General features: G+C 40.6%; 9 non-coding genes across 9 annotated transcripts in view; all 9 read left to right on the plus strand.

Moving 5' to 3' along the window:
* Positions 1-45, plus strand: part of LOC141339376 (5S ribosomal RNA) — a 119-nt gene extending 74 nt beyond the window's left edge. The window contains exon 1 of the ribosomal RNA XR_012355975.1: positions 1-45. This exon is cut by the window's left edge and continues 74 nt beyond it. This is a non-coding gene — a ribosomal RNA (5S ribosomal RNA).
* Positions 46-129: 84 nt separating this feature from the next.
* LOC141339473 (5S ribosomal RNA) lies at positions 130-248 on the plus strand. Its single transcript, XR_012356061.1, has one exon. It is a non-coding gene; the product is annotated as a 5S ribosomal RNA (ribosomal RNA).
* Positions 249-1,049: 801 nt separating this feature from the next.
* LOC141339556 (5S ribosomal RNA) lies at positions 1,050-1,168 on the plus strand. Its single transcript, XR_012356140.1, has one exon. It is a non-coding gene; the product is annotated as a 5S ribosomal RNA (ribosomal RNA).
* Positions 1,169-1,252: 84 nt separating this feature from the next.
* On the plus strand, positions 1,253-1,371 carry LOC141339668 (5S ribosomal RNA). The gene has a single exon (XR_012356247.1). It is a non-coding gene; the product is annotated as a 5S ribosomal RNA (ribosomal RNA).
* Positions 1,372-2,172: 801 nt separating this feature from the next.
* Positions 2,173-2,291, plus strand: LOC141339474 (5S ribosomal RNA). Its single transcript, XR_012356062.1, has one exon. It is a non-coding gene; the product is annotated as a 5S ribosomal RNA (ribosomal RNA).
* Positions 2,292-2,375: 84 nt separating this feature from the next.
* On the plus strand, positions 2,376-2,494 carry LOC141339729 (5S ribosomal RNA). The gene has a single exon (XR_012356304.1). It is a non-coding gene; the product is annotated as a 5S ribosomal RNA (ribosomal RNA).
* Positions 2,495-3,295: 801 nt separating this feature from the next.
* Positions 3,296-3,414, plus strand: LOC141339809 (5S ribosomal RNA). Its single transcript, XR_012356379.1, has one exon. It is a non-coding gene; the product is annotated as a 5S ribosomal RNA (ribosomal RNA).
* Positions 3,415-3,498: 84 nt separating this feature from the next.
* On the plus strand, positions 3,499-3,617 carry LOC141339696 (5S ribosomal RNA). Its single transcript, XR_012356273.1, has one exon. It is a non-coding gene; the product is annotated as a 5S ribosomal RNA (ribosomal RNA).
* Positions 3,618-4,418: 801 nt separating this feature from the next.
* On the plus strand, positions 4,419-4,537 carry LOC141339475 (5S ribosomal RNA). The gene has a single exon (XR_012356063.1). It is a non-coding gene; the product is annotated as a 5S ribosomal RNA (ribosomal RNA).
* Positions 4,538-5,000: the final 463 nt, after the last annotated feature.

Raw genomic sequence — 5,000 nt, forward strand, 5'->3', positions numbered from 1 at the left:
GTACTTGGATGGGAGACCGCCTGGGAATACCAGGTGCTGTAAGCTTTTGCCTTTTCTTCACTATTTATATAATATGCTGGGTTTTACGGAGGTTGATTTTTAAATAGCCCACTTTTTGAAGCATCCCTCGCTTATGGCCATACCGCGCTGAGAGCGCCCGATCTCGTCTGATCTCGGAAGCTAAGCAGCGTCGGGCCTGGTTAGTACTTGGATGGGAGACCGCCTGGGAATACCAGGTGCTGTAAGCTTTTGCCTTTTCTTCACTATTTATATAATATGCTGGCTTTTAGAAAGACGTGTTTTACCGCTCTATTTATTACAATCATTTACATGTATTATAGAGTTTTAAGTGTTTTACATGTTTTTCAGGCCATTTTATTACTCTTAACATTTTAAGTGTATGTGTCTTTAATAAATGGATGGTTGGCCTGTCATGTGACTAGACACATGACAGGAAGCAGGAAGTACAACTGTATAAGAGAGCAGCATGACAAACAAAGGACAGTCACCAAACTGTTGGATTGAGGAGTTGCTAATTTTAGAGCTCACCTTTCCATTCACCACCTGCAAACTTTGGATTACACTTTCTGTGGATTGTATATACACTGGTGGACACTCACATTGGACTTATCAACACACTGGGGTTCTTGGACTGTTTTTAGGGTATGGACAAATGAACTGTATTCTTTTAACAGAGTTTACCTGTTTTTAGGGTATGGACAAATGAACTGTATTCTTTTAACAGAGTTTACCTAGTTTTATCGTGTTGTTTTAAAGTCTTTTATGTGAACCTTTTAAATACACCAAATCTATTTAAACCAATTTTCTTTTATGTCTCATTCTTTTAACCACTAGTCATCTCTCACAGTTAAATCTGACCCCATTTTAGTCTTGTAACTCGGCTGATAAGGCCGATTGTTACACTTTTATGGGAGACCGCCTGGGAATACCAGGTGCTGTAAGCTTTTGCCTTTTCTTCACTATTTATATAATATGCTGGCTTTTACGGAGGCTGATCTTTAAATAGCCCACTTTTTGGAGCAGCCCTCGCTTATGGCCATACCGCGCTGAGAGCACCCGATCTCGTCTGATCTCGGAAGCTAAGCAGCGTCGGGCCTGGTTAGTACTTGGATGGGAGACCGCCTGGGAATACCAGGTGCTGTAAGCTTTTGCCTTTTCTTCACCATTTATACAATATGCTGGCTTTTACGGAGGCTGATCTTTAAATAGCCCACTTTTTGGAGCAGCCCTCGCTTATGGCCATACCGCGCTGAGAGCGCCCGATCTCGTCTGATCTCGGAAGCTAAGCAGCGTCGGGCCTGGTTAGTACTTGGATGGGAGACCGCCTGGGAATATCAGGTGCTGTAAGCTTTTGCCTTTTCTTCACTATTTATATAATATGCTGGCTTTTAGAAAGACGTGTTTTACCGCTCTATTTATTACAATCATTTACATGTATTATAGAGTTTTAAGTGTTTTACATGTTTTTTAGGCCATTTTATTACTCTTAACATTTTAAGTGTATGTGTCTTTAATAAATGGATGGTTGGCCTGTCATGTGACTAGACACATGACAGGAAGCAGGAAGTACAACTGTATAAGAGAGCAGCATGACAAACAAAGGACAGTCACCAAACTGTTGGATTGAGGAGTTGCTAATTTTAGAGCTCACCTTTCCATTCACCACCTGCAAACTTTGGATTACACTTTCTGTGGATTGTATATACACTGGTGGACACTCACATTGGACTTATCAACACACTGGGGTTCTTGGACTGTTTTTAGGGTATGGACAAATGAACTGTATTCTTTTAACAGAGTTTACCTGTTTTTAGGGTATGGACAAATGAACTGTATTCTTTTAACAGAGTTTACCTAGTTTTATCGTGTTGTTTTAAAGTCTTTTATGTGAACCTTGTAAATACACCAAATCTATTTAAACCAATTTTCTTTTATGTCTCATTCTTTTAACCACTAGTCATCTCTCACAGTTAAATCTGACCCCATTTTAGTCTTGTAACTCGGCTGATAAGGCCGATTGTTACACTTTTATGGGAGACCGCCTGGGAATACCAGGTGCTGTAAGCTTTTGCCTTTTCTTCACTATTTATATAATATGCTGGCTTTTACGGAGGCTGATCTTTAAATAGCCCACTTTTTGGAGCAGCCCTCGCTTATGGCCATACCGCGCTGAGAGCGCCCGATCTCGTCTGATCTCGGAAGCTAAGCAGCGTCGGGCCTGGTTAGTACTTGGATGGGAGACCGCCTGGGAATACCAGGTGCTGTAAGCTTTTGCCTTTTCTTCACTATGTATACAATATGCTGGCTTTTACGGAGGCTGATCTTTAAATAGCCCACTTTTTGGAGCAGCCCTCGCTTATGGCCATACCGCGCTGAGAGCGCCCGATCTCGTCTGATCTCGGAAGCTAAGCAGCGTCGGGCCAGGTTAGTACTTGGATGGGAGACCGCCTGGGAATACCAGGTGCTGTAAGCTTTTGCCTTTTCTTCACTATTTATATAATATGCTGGCTTTTAGAAAGACGTGTTTTACCGCTCTATTTATTACAATCATTTACATGTATTATAGAGTTTTAAGTGTTTTACATGTTTTTTAGGCCATTTTATTACTCTTAACATTTTAAGTGTATGTGTCTTTAATAAATGGATGGTTGGCCTGTCATGTGACTAGACACATGACAGGAAGCAGGAAGTACAACTGTATAAGAGAGCAGCATGACAAACAAAGGACAGTCACCAAACTGTTGGATTGAGGAGTTGCTAATTTTAGAGCTCACCTTTCCATTCACCAACTGCAAACTTTGGATTACACTTTCTGTGGATTGTATATACACTGGTGGACACTCACATTGGACTTATCAACACACTGGGGTTCTTGGACTGTTTTTAGGGTATGGACAAATGAACTGTATTTTTTTAACAGAGTTTACCTGTTTTTAGGGTATGGACAAATGAACTGTATTCTTTTAACAGAGTTTACCTAGTTTTATCGTGTTGTTTTAAAGTCTTTTATGTGAACCTTGTAAATACACCAAATCTATTTAAACCAATTTTCTTTTATGTCTCATTCTTTTAACCACTAGTCATCTCTCACAGTTAAATCTGACCCCATTTTAGTCTTGTAACTCGGCTGATAAGGCCGATTGTTACACTTTTACGGGAGACCGCCTGGGAATACCAGGTGCTGTAAGCTTTTGCCTTTTCTTCACTATTTATATAATATGCTGGCTTTTACGGAGGCTGATCTTTAAATAGCCCACTTTTTGGAGCAGCCCTCGCTTATGGCCATACCGCGCTGAGAGCGCCCGATCTCGTCTGATCTCGGAAGCTAAGCAGCGTCGGGCCTGCTTAGTACTTGGATGGGAGACCGCCTGGGAATACCAGGTGCTGTAAGCTTTTGCCTTTTCTTCACTATTTATATAATATGCTGGGTTTTACGGAGGTTGATTTTTAAATAGCCCACTTTTTGGAGCATCCCTCGCTTATGGCCATACCGCGCTGAGAGTGCCCGATCTCGTCTGATCTCGGAAGCTAAGCAGCGTCGGGCCTGGTTAGTACTTGGATGGGAGACCGCCTGGGAATACCAGGTGCTGTAAGCTTTTGCCTTTTCTTCACTATTTATATAATATGCTGGCTTTTAGAAAGACTTGTTTTACCGCTCTATTTATTACAATCATTTACATGTATTATAGAGTTTTAAGTGTTTTACATGTTTTTCAGGCCATTTTATTACTCTTAACATTTTAAGTGTATGTGTCTTTAATAAATGGATGGTTGGCCTGTCATGTGACTAGACACATGACAGGAAGCAGGAAGTACAACTGTATAAGAGAGCAGCATGACAAACAAAGGACAGTCACCAAACTGTTGGATTGAGGAGTTGCTAATTTTAGAGCTCACCTTTCCATTCACCACCTGCAAACTTTGGATTACACTTTCTGTGGATTGTATATACACTGGTGGACAGTCACATTGGACTTATCAACACACTGGGGTTCTTGGACTGTTTTTAGGGTATGGACAAATGAACTGTATTCTTTTAACAGAGTTTACCTGTTTTTAGGGTATGGACAAATGAACTGTATTCTTTTAACAGAGTTTACCTAGTTTTATCGTGTTGTTTTAAAGTCTTTTATGTGAACCTTGTAAATACACCAAATCTATTTAAACCAATTTTCTTTTATGTCTCATTCTTTTAACCACTAGTCATCTCTCACAGTTAAATCTGACCCCATTTTAGTCTTGTAACTCGGCTGATAAGGCCGATTGTTACACTTTTACGGGAGACCGCCTGGGAATACCAGGTGCTGTAAGCTTTTGCCTTTTCTTCACTATTTATATAATATGCTGGCTTTTACGGAGGCTGATCTTTAAATAGCCCACTTTTTGGAGCAGCCCTCGCTTATGGCCATACCGCGCTGAGAGCGCCCGATCTCGTCTGATCTCGGAAGCTAAGCAGCGTCGGGCCTGGTTAGTACTTGGATGGGAGACCGCCTGGGAATACCAGGTGCTGTAAGCTTTTGCCTTTTCTTCACTATTTATATAATATGCTGGCTTTTAGAAAGACGTGTTTTACCGCTCTATTTATTACAATCATGTACATGTATTATAGAGTTTTAAGTGTTTTACATGTTTTTTAGGCCATTTTATTACTCTTAACATTTTAAGTGTATGTGTCTTTAATAAATGGATGGTTGGCCTGTCATGTGACTAGACACATGACAGGAAGCAGGAAGTACAACTGTATAAGAAAGCAGCATGACAAACAAAGGACAGTCACCAAACTGTTGGATTGAGGAGTTGCTAATTTTAGAGCTCACCTTTCCATTCACCACCTGCAAACTTTGGATTACACTTTCTGTGGATTGTATATACACTGGTGGACAGTCACATTGGACTTATCAACACACTGGGGTTCTTGGACTGTTTTTAGGGTATGGACAAATGAACTGTATTCTTTTAACAGAGTTTACCTGTTTTTA

This window comes from Garra rufa, chromosome 7, assembly GCF_049309525.1.
Source record: "Garra rufa chromosome 7, GarRuf1.0, whole genome shotgun sequence".
Lineage (NCBI taxonomy): Eukaryota > Metazoa > Chordata > Actinopteri > Cypriniformes > Cyprinidae > Garra > Garra rufa.